Source organism: Mirounga angustirostris, unplaced genomic scaffold (assembly GCF_029215605.1).
Source record: "Mirounga angustirostris isolate CCGP_5_RB_7025 unplaced genomic scaffold, mMirAng1.0.hap1 SCAF_4, whole genome shotgun sequence".
Taxonomy (NCBI): domain Eukaryota; kingdom Metazoa; phylum Chordata; class Mammalia; order Carnivora; family Phocidae; genus Mirounga; species Mirounga angustirostris.
Window position 1 is genome coordinate 80,519,878 of NW_026991712.1, and position 19,132 is coordinate 80,539,009.

A 19,132-nucleotide genomic window follows, 5' to 3' on the forward strand; every position below is an offset into this window, starting at 1 on the left:
TAAGATTTTATTTATTTATTCATGAGAGACAGAGAGAGAGAGAGAGAGAGGCAGAGGAAGAAGCAGGCTCCCAAGGAGCAGGGAGCCCGATGTGGGACTCGATCCCAGGACCCTGGGATCATGACCTGAGCCGAAGGCAGACGCTTAACCATCTGAGCCACGCAGGCGCCCAAGAATATAATTCTTATACTAGAACTATCGTCAGAGGTATTATCTTTCAATGTTCCCATGACAGTCCAATAAAGTTCTTTAAATTATGGTGCTAATTTGAAGATTTTAAATACAGCACTTAACATTAGTTTGCATTTCTGTCTCTGTACCAGAATATAAACTTCAGTATCTAAAAGGTTAGGTTGATTTCAACCTCCCTGAGATAAACACTAAAGTGTATGAACTAACTCACCACATCAAAAATGTTTATAATCTAGCATAAAAAGAAAATGTTATAAATCAAATGTATATGTTTGAATTTAAGTTACAGGAATATACAACATACAAACTCACAACACACACACACAAACACATAAACTGGATTTAGAAAGGTAATTTAAAAAATCATAATTAACCAATAGTCAAAAAAAATGGTCAGGTTATAACTTATACATTAAAAAATGTTTTGTTTGTTCTGTTTTTAAATTGGTTTGCATTGAGAATATAGTCCAACTCAAATTATTAATGCTTCTTATATGTAGTGTGATCTAAAGGGCTTTTTAAAATTCATGTTCTTTGCATAGAAATATTTAATCAGGGGCACCTGGGTGGCTCAGTCGGTTAAGCATCTGCCATTGGCTCAGGTCATGATCTCAGGGTCCTGGGATCGAGCCCCGAATTGGGCTCCCTGTGAGTGAGGAAACTGCTTCTCCCTCTCCTCCTTGCTCATGCTCTCTTTCTCTATCTCGCTCTCTCTCAAATAAATAAAATCTTAAAAAAAAAAGAAATGCTTAATAAAATACTCTCTCTCTCTCTCTCTCTCTATATATATATATGTTTTTATTTTTAAATCATATTGAGTATTCACCTCATAGTATAAGTTAACCACACTAAAGGTAACTCTCACTGTTGATTGTGGGGGATGGGAAATGGAATTTTCCAATAAGAATTGTGAGATATTGTTGCTTATCTTGCTTATTCTTGCTTATCTCTTATAAAGTATTTTTATTTCTTATCTGTTCTGCAAAAGACTGTTTTTCTACTCTTCACTTTGCAAAATAATCTTTATTATTTTCTGGGAGTTGTGATGTTAGAAATATTTATGAATATAGAAGTTCATTCATGTTTTCAATAGGTATCACTTTTGCTGATGTCCTCAACAGTGAGTGATGCTTCTAAGGGAATGACTGAAAATTTTTCTTCCTAAAACAAAAACAAAACTCAGTTGTATTTGCTCAGCTTTATTCACTAGATTAAACTGTTTCCCCTTCTTTTTAGTCAGTTTCTACCAAGATTTGAATATACATGTGTAATATGAAAATGGTATGCATTTAAAATTCATCAAAAACAAAGCCAAGCAGTAACCAAATAAAAAAATGAGTGTTTTACCAAAAAAAAAAAAAAAAGCATTCATAAGTAAAGCAAAAATGAAACAACACATGATAGATTACTTTCTAGTGACAACTACCCCAAACTAACATTGTTTCTTTGCTTCCACATGTTTATTCTCTGTTCAGAGACACAATTTCTTTGCTGCAATTTTTTTTAAGCTCTTAAAATTATGTTTTTTTCCAGGGCATCTGGGTGGCTCAGTCGTTAAGCATCTGACTTTGGCTCAGGTCACGATCTTGGGGTGCTGGAATGGAGCCCCAAGTTGGGCTCTACACTCAGCAGAAAGTCTGCTTCCATTCTCCCTCTCCCTCTGCCCCTTCTCCTGCCCCAGATCTCCATCTCTCTCTCAAATAAATAAAATAAAATCTAAAAAAAAAAATGTTTTCTTTCAAGAATAAAAAAAAGAACAAAAAACAAATTCAAAAGCATTTCCTTTGGGACTTTAAATCATCTTTTTGTTTTTGTTTTTGTTTCTAGTAAAGCCAAGATTGATTTGATAATTATTTAGTTTTCTTCCCTTAATGAAAGTATCATGTACTCAAGTGCAGCAGAGCTAATCGATTACATCAACTTTACAATAAATAAATATGGAATATTGAATTATTTATACAGATTCTTAAGTGTACTTTGGAATACATCTATGTGTCAGTAGAGAAATAATGCTGGATTATATTGATGAGGTATTTTTCTGGTTTAATTTAAATATAAATCATACATTCTAGATTACTCTTCTACCATCTTGAAAACTACCTCTAAGTTAACATGGTTCAGAGAGATTTCATTTGGGTGATGAAACAAATAATTTAAAAACCCTTACTGTGTTTTTCTATTTTTTGGAACCACCTATTTTGAACAGAATTCCTCTCTTCTTGCCCATATGGCTGTGCAATAAAAAGGGCCTGTGAGCCTTACATTTGGAATCTTTACAGTCATACAGACAGCCCCATAATAATTCTTACTTCCCAAAGTTCACACCTTTGCATAATCCCCTTATTTTGAATGCTGGCAGAACCTGACCTGGGGCTTGCCTCTAACCAATGGAATATAGTAAAAGAGATGAGATGCACTCTCTTGACTATGTTACATCATGTAATATTCAGTCTTACTAACCACTTATTTTAGAGAAGGCCTTTGTTGGCTTGATGAAGTAACTTCAGGCATCTGTTAGGAGTAGAAAATAGCCTCTGGGACTGAAGGACATCTGGAACTGGAGGATGTCCTATAGGAGTGGAGGATAGCATCTAGGAGTGAAGGACAACTTTGAGGAGTGGAGGATGGCCTCTAGGAGTAGAGTATGGCATCTAGGAGTAGAGGACAACCTCTAAGAGTAGACAACAGCCTCTAGGAATGGAAGAAAGCTTCTAGGAATGAAGAATAGCCTCTGGGAGTGGAGAATAGCCTCTGAGAGTGGAAAATGACCTTTAGGAGTGGAGGATGGCCTCTAGTTGTGAAGGATGGCCTCTAGTTGTGAAGGATAGCCTCTAGAAGTGGAGGATGGCCTCTAGAATTGGAGGATGGCCTCTGGGAGTGAAGAACAGCATCTAAGAGGGGAGGACAGTCTCTAGGAGTAGAAGACAGCTCCTGGAAGTGGAGGACAGTCTCTGGGAATGGATGATAGCTTCTAGGACGATTCAATGTATTTGATTTATTGAGTACTTTTAAAGGAAAATGTGTGAAGGAAAGAAGAAAATGGGATATGAGTAAAACTCTGATCTCCAGTGACATCTGCCTCTGGCCTGATCCAGGGAAGGATTCTGGAGTTCAAGTTTTACCACTGACTTGCTTATCCTAGAGGCTGAGGTTGGTTTCTATAGCCCTGTGACAGCCATCACAGGCTGCAGGACATGAGGAGGGTGAGTTGTCAGATGTTAGCACTCCAAATCACAGGAGCCAATGCATGGGTGTACTGGCTCCAGAGATCTGTCATGGAAGGTGCAGTCCATGCCAGGAGTCCCCAGTAAAGGGTGTGATCTGTGACAGTGTGCTGTATTGTCCAAACCAATATTTTATGACTATCCTTCTATGTTCCTCTTATCTTATTCCTCCAAGATCTTAAGATGACTTCTAAACACATATTCTTTTATTTCCCAGTGTGGACTTTGAATTTTTAGTTACTAGATGCTTAAAGCAGAAGCCAACAACTGGGGGAAGCAGTGTCTCCTGGATTGTGACATGCAGTATTGTAGGACCACATGCTGGTAACCCAAACAACCTCATGATTTCAGAAGTCCTAGAAGAGTAAGATTAAGAATGTTTTATTTAAAACTGCATTATTTTATAAACATGGCATGTGGAGCATGAGCTTCCCACATACATAGCTACTCCCTCTCTTACTAGGAAGAGGGCCTGGACCTTGTGAGATTTTTCTGGATGTTTCACCCTACAGTCTTGGCTCTGATAGTTTTAGGTTGCCATGTTGTTTCACCACTTTTTTCATGTAAGTTAAACAAGGAGAAAAGAAAACTTAAAATGTCAGAAACTATGATCAATATATTTTGATATAAACAATACTAAGGCAATTGGCGTGTATATATTTTTTTTCTTAAAAATTAAGTGGAAGAGAAAGGATGCTGATTAAAGTAATTGCTATAAAACAAACAACAAAAAAAGGAAAAATTGGTAGTTTTTTCTATGAAGAATTTTTAAAAAATTAACTGGCCCAGTGAAGTTTCTTTTGAAATCTTGTGTTGTCAATTAAAATTCATCAATATTGACAACTCTGATTTAAGATTTCATCAGCTTTCAAAATTGTTAACGTTTCCTTAGAGTTAAATCACTTCAAAGTAATGTTTGTTTGTTTGTTTATTTATGTTTTTTCCACATTCCTTGAGCTTCCCTTCATTTTTTTTAAGCTTTTATTTAAATTCTAGTTAGTTAAGATATAGTGTAATATTGGTTTCAGGAGCAGAATTTAGTGATTCATCAATTACATACAACACCCAGTGCTCATAACAACCAGTGCCCTCCTTAATACCCTCATCCATTTAACCCATCCCCCCACCCACCACCCCTGCATTTAAAATCATGGACTGATGTCATCATACAGGTATGTGTGAGCGTATGTCCAGATGTATACATTCAGGCTGCCATTGCAGTAATATTTTCACATCCCCCATCTTGTGTGAGTCTTACGCCTATTTTCCTTAGACCCATTCTCTCCACTTCTGCTGCCCTGCTTCGTACTTTAAGGGGCTTACTTTGTGTGCTGTGTTTGCTTGGCCCATAGGTCAGCAAGCTCCTGGTTGGGTTTACCTGGAGGATAGCAGAGGGGAGAATCCAGGGCGTATCTTCTCTTCCTCTCTCTCTTTCATAGGAGGCAAAACCCGCACTGTGAGAGTGTTCTTCATACTTCCAAATCCTCCTGGCAAGCCTGCTTGCTGTGCTTCTGGTTTCTGCTTAGATGAGTCCACCCTTGGTGTTGGCAACGAGGCCTCTCCCTGTGTCCTGCAGCTTGGTGTCAATGATCTTTGCAGTGCTCCACCACCCTCTATTTGGCTTCTCATTTCCTACATTACATGTCAAACCAATTGTCAGTATAAATTTTACTCTTAACTGTGATTAAATACTTAGAATTGCTTCTCTTTCATGGTTAAACTCTCATTTGAACACACATTAAAAATTCTTATATGGTGTAAATTAATGAGCTTATGATTTCATTGAATGAAATTATTTAAAAATTTATTTATTGTTGGATAATTTATATGCAACTGAAAATTACTATAAATAATGCTGCCATTAATATTTTGTACTTTGATGTTTTATCTGTGTACCCAGTCATATCCTAAGGGTAGTTTCACAGAGTCAAAAATTCTGGATACATTACAAAGTTATTTCCCATCAGGATAAGCCAATATACATTTCAATAATTGTTAAATATAATTTTAGAAACCCATTGTTAATTTGAATACAAAGTCACCTCACACTTAGTGGTGTTAAGTAGCAGTCACTTTGTTATGCTCATGACTACTATGGTCCAGGTTCAGCTAGCTATCCTTTTGCTCCCCTTGGTGTACACTGATACCTTGCAGTGGAACTGCAGATGGCAGGAAGGTAGGTCTGGACATATAAGATGACTCAGCCACACAGTTAATAACTTAGTGAGAACTAGCTGTAACTGCTAACCAGCACCTCCATGTAGTCCATGTAGACTTGAGCATGGCACTCAGACATCTCCCAAGATGACTTCTAGAATAAGCACTTCAAGAAAACTAAGTAGAACTGCATAGCTTTTCTGACAGCCTCAAAAATCACCAGACCACTTCTACCATACTTTGTTGGTTGGAGCAGAAACAAACATGCCCCCAATTCAAGGGCAAGGCAAAGAGGCAAGGTCATATGGTGGAAAAGCATGTGATCTGGGGAGGCTGATGTTGCAATTTTCAGAAAACAATCAGCCACACAAAAGAATGCGAACATTCAATATTACATCTCAGAAAATCTTTTTAAAATTTATTTGCTGATTTAAAAAAAAAAGTTTTGCAAGTTTTAGAAGTATCCCTGGGGGAAAAACTGTTATTATAAGTACTGAAAAATAGAGAAAGACATGTCTCTTTCATGATGATATCTTTACTATAAAATAGATAATACATATTAACCAATAATCATAACCCATACAGATGTTATAGTCTTGTAAGAAGAAAATATACAAATAGAGAAAAAAGTACACACTAATGAGTCAAATGTACTTAGCAAAAATACCAGTCTCCAGCTCTAATATCATACTCACCTGAGTGAAGAAATCTTGAGAAATTGTCCATGAAAACAAGAGAAATGCCTTATGCTAAAATGCCATCCAGAGATCCCAGATCTCTCTACATCTGAGGACAATCTCTAGCTTCTTCTGTTGGGAACATGTTGAAAGCTACACATTAAACAACCTACAACACATTTGGGGAAAATCACTATCTTCCTAAAATGGTAACAGTCACAAATCTGTCCAGTGCCTGTCTGTAAGACATAACACTTAATGGTTTTTTCCTTAAATATCTTATACTCCTTAAGGTTTTCTATAAATTTGATTTTTGTTCCAGTCTTGCCTATGTTACTGACAATTAATTGTAGTGTATCAAGAATAATTAGGAAGATGTATATTTTCTAGAGGAAGAAGAAAACATGTATGACATATGTGGTCAACGTTTCTTCGTGCTACTTTTCTAATAGACTCTGTCTAGAAGCTATATCTTCTATTTGCAATGTTCAGCCAGTTGTCTATTTGTGATTTACATATATTTGAGATGTTATTTCACATATTTGTTTCTCAACTTCTCTAATCACAAAATACCAAAATTATCACCAAATAACTTATTAATTATAAGTTACTAAGTTATGGTCCAGGTATTGTCCACTGAATTAACAAGTTCACCTATTTTCAGCATTTGGATAACAGTTGAATGCTGTTGTAATCTAGAATTCATGATGAACTCTGCTGGTGTCAGGTAGTAATGTGATCTCTGACACCAACCTTCCCTTTTCCTGCTCCTTCAAGCTTTAGTTGCATAATTAAAAAATTACAATAGTTAGAAATAACTAGGCCATTGAGGGAAAACCAAATAAAAGTAGAGAAGGCATTTGTTGTGAGACAGGAAACCATTAGTAATTAGTAATTAGTAAATGCATGTGTTTTGAAGTTCCATAGAATGAGTGTTCAGTCATGCTATTGACCCTACTACTTAGTCTCTCTAGTCTCTCAATGAAATGAAAACTGAAGTAAAGGACAATAGTTAGCTATGTGGGGTCTGTCGCCCAATTCCTGAATTTGTATCTTAACTCAGTCATGCATTAGCTAAATGGCCCTATGTAAGTTTCTTGAACTCTTTGTGCCCCATTGCTTTATCTAAAAGATTAATATCATCCTCATAAAGTTGCTAAGTTGGATGAAATTAGTTAATATATTTTCCTCATCTATAAAATGTAAAACACTTCATAGAAGTGTGTAGGATAAATATGTTATAATGCACAAAACAGTCAACATGTGATATTAGTGACCATTCTTAAGTGCTTATCCAAATTCATTACAATTTGGTAGGTTCTTGATGAATTCTTGATGAATAGCAGCTGCTTGTAGTGTTTATAAAAGTAACAGATGATAGGAACAACCCCTAATCTCTTTAAAAGGGCGTCACTATTGTCAATGCTCATCAGCCAAAGGTCTTTAGGAAAACACCTGTAGCTGAACAGAGTCTATTCATTGGTAATTTTTGCAATGAAGGAGAGTCCACGTCATGAGGGACCATGGGCCATCTCAATAAGAGGGTGTTTGGAAGGTCTTGTGGTAGGATTTGGACTTGAAATTAGATAATTGGAGGGAGATTCAAGGATTCATGATTTTGCTCTAGATTGGAAGCTGTGAATAGGGGCATTTCTATAATAAAGTATCTATGTAATTGTTAACTAGGAGGTAGGAGGCATTGAGCAAAATTAAAGCGTACTTGGTAAAGTAGTAGCAGGTGCTTATATTAGCTGGAAGAGGGGTGTTCAGGGTGTTTTCTGGCTTACACATTTTTCATTTTTATCTGAGCTCAGATTTGACCATAAAGCATTCTTATTTTCCCCTCACTCTAACACAGTCACAGGATGTTCTTGTCCAATGTGATATATGAAATCACTTGTGTTTGACAACAGAACACCATGGGATAGTTGCAAGAGCCAGACCAGCTTTCAGTTCATCCCTGCCAGGGTTGCTCCCTTATTTTTTGCTAGTATTACTATTGTCAATAGAGGCATAAAAAATAATAACTTTGTTGTAACATAAACTTAGGAGGAGTACAGTATTATCACTAAAGCTTTTGTATCTCTTCATTACAATTTTACATATGACTAGCTTGATGGCATGTCTTAAAGAAGACCTTTCCTTGTGACACTGCCTTAATTCATTTTTATGCCCTTAAATTTATTATAGACAAATGATAGAACAAGGATCCCACATACCTTACTGCCTCCATACCCACTCACTTGTGACATATACCTGAGTGTGACTGATACCCTACTGTCTCCATACCTCTGCTCTCTCTCTCCTCTTCATGGTGAATACGGATATACTCTGAGAAAATTTATTTTATTTGATTGATTTTTCAACTTAATTCCATCTTAGGCCAACTACTCTTAGCAACGTAATTTTAATACCTAAAAGCTACTCTACAACAGCTCATATGTGTAATAAATATGTGGCATCTCACCAGATTGAGATAAGAAATAAGGTTGGATTTTATTTAATATTCTAATTCATTTATCTTTTCATATATAAAAAGATTCTAAAACCACTCAACCCAGTGTCACTCTAGGTGCCCTGTAGCTTGTCCTCTGAATCAGAACTCAGGCCCACCCCTGAGACTAACAACTGCCCTTGGTGCTGAAGTTCCAGGATACACCGCCTTGTTATTTTCACCAGTACTGGAGGTGGGTCTGGGAAGAACCAAAACCTGGAAAGTCTGAAAATCTGCATTCTTCTGGTTTTGCTGCTCTCCTCATGAAAGGAGCCCAAACACCATGTGATTTCTCATAATTCTAGAGAACTTCACAATTCTAGAGTGCACAATGTTGTCTGGGGCAAAACTGACCCAGATTTACAATAACACTGTTTTTTTTTTTTTTAATGTTTTTGCTTTCTCTCTTTAACAAATACCCCCTCACACAAACATACAGAGTCATCTCCCCCTTACACCCCATTCCCTCTCTGTCCATTCCTTCCCTGATGCCTCATCCCCTCCCTGACACCCCATGGACCACAATAGCTAGTCAGGTGTTCTTGTGGCAGACACACACCACATCCTGTAGTAACCTTTAGCCAAACTTTCCATAAGGTGAGGCTTAGATACTAAGCCAAGGACACTTGTTTAAAAAAAAAAAAAATGGAAAAGAAAGGAAAAACTTTTGAAGTGAGTTTCTCTTTTAAGATAAAGGAGCCCGGTGATGGGTATTAAGGAGGACACGTACTGCATGGAGCCCTCAGTGTTAAACAAAAACAATGACTCGTGGATCACTACATCAAAAACTAATGATGTATTGTATGGTGACTAACATAACATAATAAAATAAAATTTAGAAAAAAAAGATAAAGGTGCACTCCAGTGCCTGATGACTTCAGTCAGGGCCACATAAATCCATGAGTCCTTCTAACAAGTCTGAAATTTGCAGCAGAATGAATAAGGATCTTGATCCCATTTCTCACTAGAGGAGTCTTAGCTCCAATGAATATATTCACACTACTTTCCAAAAGCATTTAGAACCAAAGTTTTAGAGAAAGATGGCCTTTGTCAACATTAGCTAATGCTTCATTTCCCTAGAAGCAACTCGCTTTTTTAAAAGAAAATGTTTTATTCTAACATATTTAAAATTCAACATTTCAGACTCCCTGTTGGGCAAATTCTATGAGTTCACCTCTCACTGACTGTTTTGTTATTTGATTTTTATAGTTGTTGTTGAATTGGTGGTTTGGGTGTTTGTGGGGGCGGGGGTGGTGTTAGGATGGTGGCCCTGCATAAAATGCTAAAGTGGCAGTGTAGGATCACACTTGTCACTCTTTATGTAACCCTTCCAGTCCAGAGTTTGCAAGAGATGTTTGGTCAATTTGTTACTGATTTTTAACTGAACATTGTTTATGGAACTCTGGTTGAAGATTCTAAAGTATGTCAAATGATAATTTTAGTTCATCAGAAATTCATTACGTTAATTCAATGAGTTCCTTCTTAATTGACATACATTTTGATACTTGGACAGTAATAAAGTCATTTGATAGGTTTTTGAATTAAATTAACTAGGATATCAATTAGTCATAAAAGAGGGTAGAGCATATTTGTAATCAAAGGAAATCCTTTTCTTCAATAAAATCACTTTCATAAACAGTTGGTGCAAATGGGAACTCCCAGAATATGATGCTATTACTGATAATAATTTCTTCTTAATAAATTAAAGAATTAAAAACATTTTTTTGAAAAGCAATGTATCTGGTACCTTTCTTATTAAGGTAATCTTTTAACAAATACCCTCTGAAATGTTTCATCTGATACCTAAACTCAAAACAAAGATACTATTAGAAGATGTTGAATTTTTACCCACATCAGTGTTCATTTATGATTTAGTCAACATTATAGCACTATTAATGCTATAAAATGAATTTAAATATTTTACTTTTTGTTCTGTCTCACAAGGAGTATAGTAACCCCTTTAAAAAAAAATGCATAGATTCCTAAAAGATGTAGAATGCTAAGGCATGGATTGGTTTAAGAATTTATTAAATTATTAAATTATACTCCAAGAATATCATTTAGTGGTTTTCTTATCTTCTTCCATGCTTTTCCTGGTTCTTTATGTTCATCGTTTAATTTATGTAAATTGGCTCTCTCTAGGTGGCAGTTTGTGAGCCAACTTTGGTGAAATTCCTACAGGACATTCTACACAATGCAATCTGACATTAACATATATTACTGAGGGGAAAAAAAAAAAAAACTTTGAAAACTCATCTTTGATCTCCTCGTTGCTACATCCAGAAGACAAATTTCATACCTTGTATTATGAACTTTTCCAATAAATCTGGCAATGTTCAAGGTGTCCATACATTCTGCAAACCTATAAACCTTGGCAAACATACAAACGAACATCCCAAAAAGTTAGGACCCCAAAAATTTAGAATTAGCAATGGCCTCTAGGGCTGTATAGATTCTAGTGTTTCTGGAATGAGTCTGTCCAAGGTGAACTGGCAGGCAGGTTTCTGGAAAGAGTTCCTGGGTGCTGAGAGGCTGCAAGGGACCAGTGTGTTGGCATCCCAATCAGGATAATCGGGAAGACAACTGCTTTCACATGATTCTGATAACGAGCCTTCTTAGAATATGAGGTCTTCTATAGTGTCAGTAGTCAGTACTTGAACATGCTGCAAAACTAATGGAAACAATCTGTATTCTTTTTCATGGATAAGATTCATATTCCACAATCACTCCTGCCCATTTGCTATGACCTTTCATTACCTGTACTCTATTCTATTCTCAGTCGTTTCCAGTTTTGTAGATAATCCATGTTTACGTTCTTTCTTTTCCTCTCTTTGCTCCTTTTTTTCACCCATGTCTATGCTTAGGCTTCTCCTCTTTCAGTTGTCTTGGGACCAGGAGCGTAATTATGGGCAAAAAAGGAGAGAATTTACAGCCAGTGATGTAAATTCTAAGGGTAATTCCACCACTAAAATGCTGCCCTTTTAGTCATTTTATTGAGACTCTCTGGGTTTTGACAACATGGTAATAAAATTATGTCTACAAATCTATGCTTTAGGCGTTGTCCTTGGAGCTTTTCAGATCTAATTTAATTTGCATACAAATCCCACTATATAGTTGGAGGACACTGAGACTTGGCATTAGCAAAACCAGAATGATTTCTGCTCTCCCAAAATAATATTTGTTTGAAAGACAAAATGCAACAGTATGATGCAACAGTGATAATTTCTAAAAGGGGAATTTCTGAATACCAATAACATTTAATGTTCCATGTAATTCCTAATCCTTAGTGCCATGGATTATAGTGTTTACTACATTCCCATAAGAAACCGATATGTTGTATGAAACTATTTTTGATTGCATAATAAATATGTTTCTAGAAAAAAGGGAAAACAATTAGAAAAGTCTTAATATATCTTACTCCTGGTTAAATTTTAAATTATATATGTCATCTTAGAAAAAATTCTTGAGAGCTTAAAATATGGTTTTCTCTTTTTGTATGAATAGCAATATCTATATGGGATTCTAAAATTAAGCTTCTAAAGTTGAGATTGGATGACCATTGTTATTTCACAATTAGATTGTCTACATTCATCAAGTGCAATATTTTTTTTTTCTGCTTCATTATGTGGTTGAGTTATAGGCTCTCTAAATAAAAAGAAAACACATAAGTCAAAATCATCTAAGAAAATGCTAACCTATTATAAAATCTATCATCTATCATCACCTATTTATATCTATCATCTATCTTTCTATAATTTTAAGTTTCTATAATTTTAATTCCCTGCCATAATTAGTATCTTTCTATCTTTACTTCCCTTACCCTAAGATTGAGTATTCCTCAAGTATTTAGTCAAAGTCCCTAAATGTGGAATATTAGAATCTCATATATAATCCAGTCAAAACCCTTCATTTCACAGATGACAAAAAGTAACCAAGACAATCAAAGTGGCTGGTTCACAACCATCTGGGAATTCACTGACTGGTTAGGAAGAGAATTAAGAATTCCAAGCCTCAGTGTGAGGGAATTTCACCAAATTGTACAAAAGGAATAAGTTAATATTTAGTTGAAATTCAACTGCTCTTACTTTCCAACAAAAAGAATAATTTTTTTTCATGTGTCATTGAGAGGAGTTTAGCTAAGATAGTCCATAGATTGCTGCTCCAGCATCCATTTAGTTGGCCAAGTGTCCTTCAGGGATCTTTAACTGACACTAGCCCTGCCTCCCTCCCCCCATGCAAACACATGCCCTGGACAGCAGCCCCCAGTCACAGGCAAAGGAAGATTCCTGATATGACTTCCCCACAGCCCTGTGATCAACAGTCTCCCTGACTTCCCAGATAAGAACCCATAGAACTTACCAAAACCCTGCCCTTTTTGGTTTGAATTGACCAATCTGACTTTACTTGAGAATCCCAAAGCACTTCACTCATGGACCCTAATAAGGTGTGTGTCCCAGGTTCTGTCTCTCTCTCTGTCTGTACCTTGTCTTGACCACCCTGTGTGCCCCTTGAGGTATGAGGAAGTTAATTATTCTCCTTTCAGCATTGGAGAGCAATTCTAAGATTTTAAGCAAGATCTGTCATGGTCACATGTGCTTAACTAAACATTTTGGAGGCATAGATTGGAGAGGCAGGAAAACAACTGCAATGAGATGGGGTTTTTAAAGATTTATTTATTTATTCATGTGACAGAGAAAGAGTGAGAGAGAGAGAATGAGCAGGGGAGAGAGGCAGAGGGAGAGGGAGAGACAGACTCCTTGCTGAGCCAGAAGCCCGATACAGGGCTCGAGGACCCTGAGATCATGCCCTGAGCTGAAGGCATACGCTTAACCATTTGAGTCACTTAGGCGCCCCATCTGCAATGAGACTGATGAGGACTTAGTCTAACTGATTAAGAGAGGAGGCCTCCTCCTTCAAGGATCTATCAATCTGGGGAGACAGACATTTACAAAACTATGAAATGAATGTTAAGAAAAACAAGAGAAGGGAAATGTTCATCATTATTAGGAAAATGGGTCTTTTTTGAAGGGTTGATGGATTTTGAGGGATTAGAGATCAGAAGAAGTATATTTGATCTAGTAGGAAGAACCTAAATAAAGCCACAAAAACATAACAGTACATGTGGTATATCTCTACAAATCTGTTCCGCAGGACTTCAGTCATGGGATTCCTTAGCCTCTGCTGTACTTCCAATCAATCCCAGCAGTCACTTGACAAAGTTAGCTGTGTCATTGGTTTATGAAGCGTGTAAAGGTTGAAATCTCAGAAAAAAGAGATTGTAGGTCCAAACAACCTATGTTCCAGGTTATGGGAAATATGTTGACATAACCAAAAACATGAAACAGGAAACCATGTGTAAGCTGTATGAGAAGAGATGTTGCCAGGCGTCTGGCAATGATGCTTCAAAGTTGAAGAGAGTGATGACCAGTGCACAATCACTATAATTACTTTCTTCTTTCTTTCTTTTCTTTCTTTCTTTCTTTCTTTCTTTCTTTCTTTCTTTCTTTCTTTCTTTCTTTCTTTCTTTCTTTCTTTCTTTCTTTCTTTCTTTCTTTCTTTCTTTCTTTCTTTCTTTCTTTCTTTCTTTCTCTTTCTTTCTTTCTTCTCTTTCTTTCTTTCTTTCTTTCTTTCTTCTTTCTTCTCTTTCTTTCTCTCTTTCTCTCTCTTTCTTTCTTTCTTTCTTTCTTTCTTTCTTTCTTTCTTTCTTTCTTTCTTTCTTTCTTTCTTTCTTTCTTTCTTTCTTTCTTTCTTTCTTTCTTTTTTGAATTCTTTTTGCTTTGAATCCAGGAAGAGTTCAAAAACAAGACAGGCAAATAAATTCATTCTTCCACAAAATTGATCCCTTGCTTTGAGTGCTGTGTTGGAAAGACTACAAGGATACAGAGGCAAAGAAGTTGCTGGGGATGCTGACAGAGCTTAGGGAAGGTGAGGTGGCCTGGGTAGCACACTACAGCTGCATGTAAGGATGCATGATCTAAATCTGAGATGATCAATGCAGGTAACATTCAAGTCCTTAAGAAAAGTCACCTCACCAGTAGTCTTTCCTGTAGGATCCTGGCTGGTCACGGCCTGGAAGCTGGTGCTGGCTCCAAAGAGTTCATGACCTCACTAGCCTGTCATCTCTGTCTTGCTTCCTATGGCCATCCATATCCTGCATCTCACAAGTCAAGGACATCAGACCTAATTCTAAGCATTCCATCAATCTGTAATCTTTCAGGGCTCAGAACACTTGGGCTAAAGCAAGGCTCAATGGTGAGACATCCAAAGAAGTGTTCTCGAGGACCACTCCCAGGAAGAGAAATGAGAGACAGAAATGGTCAGAAAGGGGAAATGTGGGGAGAGAGACAAAAGTGTAAAATTTAACATGTAGAAAATTATCATGTTTTTCTCTCCACAGCTTTATTAACTAAAGTCATTCAAGGTAGAAAAGTGGTTGCCACTGTGCAAAGTTAGTCTGTGTGTGTACATGTGAGAGGTAAAGAGTGAGATTGTCCTTGAGGTGCAGTATTGGAAGCACTGAATGGGCAGTCAGGACCTGGCCAGCATATTGCCCTTGGCCAAATCAATTTAACTTCTCATTCTTTCTCCCATAATTCTTCTTTTAGTGTTGATGATATTACTAACTTTCATACTTACCATAAAGGCTTATTTTGTAGATTAAATGAGGTAATTGATTATTTTTTAATTATCAAGGGCTAAAGAAATAAATGGACAGATGTATAAACTTCTAGAAGGCTGATACCCTGATGAATCAAAGACAACACATGCCATCTAGAGCCATTGATCTCCTTCCGTCGTTTCATCTCATTCTACCCTGACCTCTATCTTCTTCAGTAATATAGATAAGGAGAGTGGTTGGATTTCTAGAAGTGAGGAAGGGACATGGCATAAGCTGTTTGTATTTTACTGATTTCAAAAATAGTTGAACAGACGTGGAAAAATATCCACTTTTTGCCTCAAATACAAATTCTGCACAACTTAGGTATTGTGGAGCAGTAAATGAACACAGTAGGTATAATAATAGTATGTTAGACACTTTTGATACATTTTTACATAACCTGTGGCAAGATATTGATTACCACTGTGGTAAAGAGCAATGCCAGGTAAACATCATTTTTTTTTCAGTCTCTGTGCATTTTAAATATGTTTTCTGGGAATCCCAAGTCCTTTTGGGAATGACACAAATGATAAATAACTAGATATATTTATTTAAAAAATAATCTTCTGGAACGGGATTTTGTTCTGAGCTTCCATATCTTAAAAAAAATCTTCCCTATAAATTACATAGTATTGACCTTTTTTATCCTTATATTTCATTTTTTCCCTTTAAGTAAACTCTATTCTGCTTATCAACCAATTAATTTCATGTGAAATCAAAATTTTTTCACTGAGCATAACTTAAAAAGAGCACTAGATTCTGCACTTGTACGCATTAGTTATAAAATTAATTGTTTCCCTTATTAAAATGAAAATGGTGAAAAAAGTCTAGAAGAAATTGAAGTTAGTATTTCAACGCTGGCTCATGGTTACAATTTACTGACTTATTACACACGGTGTGTATCTAAGTTTCCTAAATATGTTTAGTCTTAGAACATTTCAACCTTAATTACCCCCCACAATTTGCATAATAATCTCATAATTGCTTTAATTTCACATATATTCTCTACTTATTTATGTATTTCTGTGTTCAAATGTGCAATTATTTTTTTTTCCACCTGAAGCATTGTCTTTGATATTTCTCTTAGTGCAGGTCAGCTGCATTGCCTCCTTTCAGATTTATTTTTCCAAAAACATTTTGATTTCCTGTTCATTTTGCCATTATTTGAATAATACTTCCTAAGTGGTCTACTTTCTTACATCTACTGTTAAATTCACTTACTGAGTTCATAATTTCAGTTAATTTATATTTCTTATAATTTTCATTGGAATTTTTACAAATTCTAAACCTCTGGTGAGTTTAGTCATTCTTTCATACATTTTTCCATCTTTTTTTGTCCATGTCCTTGTTGGTAACACCATATCTGTATTAGCTTTGGGTCCATTTTAATTTGGTTTCTGTGTTTTAATTTGTTTTTGCATTTTAATACAGTTCATATTATTTATATGTGTAGCAACTGACTGGTTGCCAGCTACTTGTGTAAGGAAGGTTAAAAATGATATTATCTTCCTCTGTGAAAGCTGACCCTCTGCTTTACTGGTCAGACATAGTGGTAATGGATGACTTGATCAATCATGCAGGGCTGTGTTGCAAATGTGCTGTTTCTGTCTATTTGGGTGCTGGCCTGAAACTAGGGTAAAATCCACCAGAAAATCCACCAGAACTTCCAAATGACATAATGATGTGTGCAGAACTGTCCTTCAACTAGGTAGATTCTGAAGTTTGATTCTTGTTTCTTACTACAATGCTGAAGAAATAGTGCTCTAATTTTCAGAAGATTAATGTTTGCTTCTTAGCATGCTATACTACACGACTTCAGAATCTGGCAGGTTTCTTTTCTTTTTCTTTTTTTCTCTTTTCTTTCTTTTCCTTCTTTTCCTTCTTCCCTTCTTTCTTCCCTTCTTCCTTCCTTCCTTCCTTCCTTCCTTCCTTCCTTCCTTCCTTCCTTCCTTCCTTCCTTCCTTCCTTCCTTCCTTCCTTCCTTCCTTCCTTCCTTCCTTCCTTCCTTCCTTCCTTCCTTCCTTCCTTCTTTCTTTCTTTCTTTCTTTCTTTCTTTCTTTCTTTCTTTCTTTCTTTCTTTCTTTCTTTCTTTCTTTCTTTCTTTCTTTCTTTCTTTCTTTCTTTCTTTCTTTCTTTCTTTCTTTCTTTCTTTCTTTCTTTCTTTCTTTCTTTCTTTCTTTCTTTCTTTCTTCTTTCTTTCTTTCTTTCTTTCTTTCTTTCTTTCTTCTTTCTCTCTCTCTCTCTTTCTTTCTGTCTGTCTTCATATAAAGTAGAATACAACGTGTGAGGTTTTCTCTAGCTTTATTGAGGTAAACTTTATATACAAAAGGTTGTACAAATTAATGCATACATTTTGATGATTATGGAAATATGCATACACCTGTGATACCATCACCACAAACAGAGAAATCCACATATCTATCACCTCCAAAAGCAAATTTCTTTGAAAGAAACCTGGCCTTGTTTCTGTTTCCCTAAATTGGAAAATTGATTCAAGACAAAAGTAGCTGCAGATTGCCAGCTTGTCTCTCCTTGTGACCCCCTTGCTACAGTCTTGACGTCCTGCTCTGGGCTGTTTCAGGAGATCTCAGTAGATCTTAGATACATTTAAATAGATTATTTATTTATTTACTTTTAAATCATCTAGATTTTCTAAGAGCTCTCAGCTGCAGGACAGCCTGCAAACTTTGCTGGAACATCTACAAGGGAGAGCATGGGCAATAAATCCACAAAAAATTCAAGGACAAGGTATCATCATAAAGTTTTGGGGAGCTGTCTGGTAAGGTAATATTTTTGTTGTCCCAGAAGCTGTGACCGATAGGGTGTAAGACTGCCTAGCCCTTAATAATGTGAAAAAGGCACAAGACTTTACAGGGATTTGGGAGTTGGAGAGAACTGTTATTTCCCATTTGGTACAGTGCTTTAATCATTTGATACAGTTTGCTTTACCACCTGGTAAAGAAAGGGCACATATGGGACTGGGTTATGCAACAAGCCACCTTTGAGAAGGCAAACATATTAGTGAAGCAGTTTAAAATGCTGGGCATCCCCCATACAGGGCTACCACTTTTGAGTTAGGTGTGTCTTTGACTCCAAAAGTTATGGGCTGGGCATGTGGCAGAAACAAGAGAAGGAGAGTAACCCTAGGCTTTTGGTCTCAGCTCTGGAAGGGGACAGAACCCTTATGTCTCCATAGAACAGCTCCTAGCAGTGTATACAACATTCCTCCAGGTGGAGCCTCTCACTAAGGAATAGCACATTGGGACAAGACCTTCCTTGCCTGTCAAGAGGTGGGTTGAAAAAATGTTCCAGTGATCCACTTCTGCCATGGCTTAAACCCCCACTGACTAAGAGGCATGCCTATTTACAGCTAAGGAGCACTCTCTCCACCAGCCCACTGTCTCTAGAAATGTGGTGCTATTAGGCCCTGTAGGGTATGTAGATCCTCCAAGATGCCCCCAGCCCTGTTCCTGTGGTGTTCTCTGCAGCCTACATAGAGGGAACAGGGAAATTCCTGTGATGCCTGGTATATAAATGGGTCCAGTAGAGAGAGGACTGAAGTCACTATTCGGCGCAATAATGACATCATATGGATGGAAACAGGAACAAACCACAGCAGCTAGTAGACTAAGCTCAAAACTGTCTGGCTGGTGATCACTCATGAGTCCTAAAAAATTAACCCTTTGAACTGACAGCTGAGCCATTCTAAACAAATTAATCCTATGGCTTG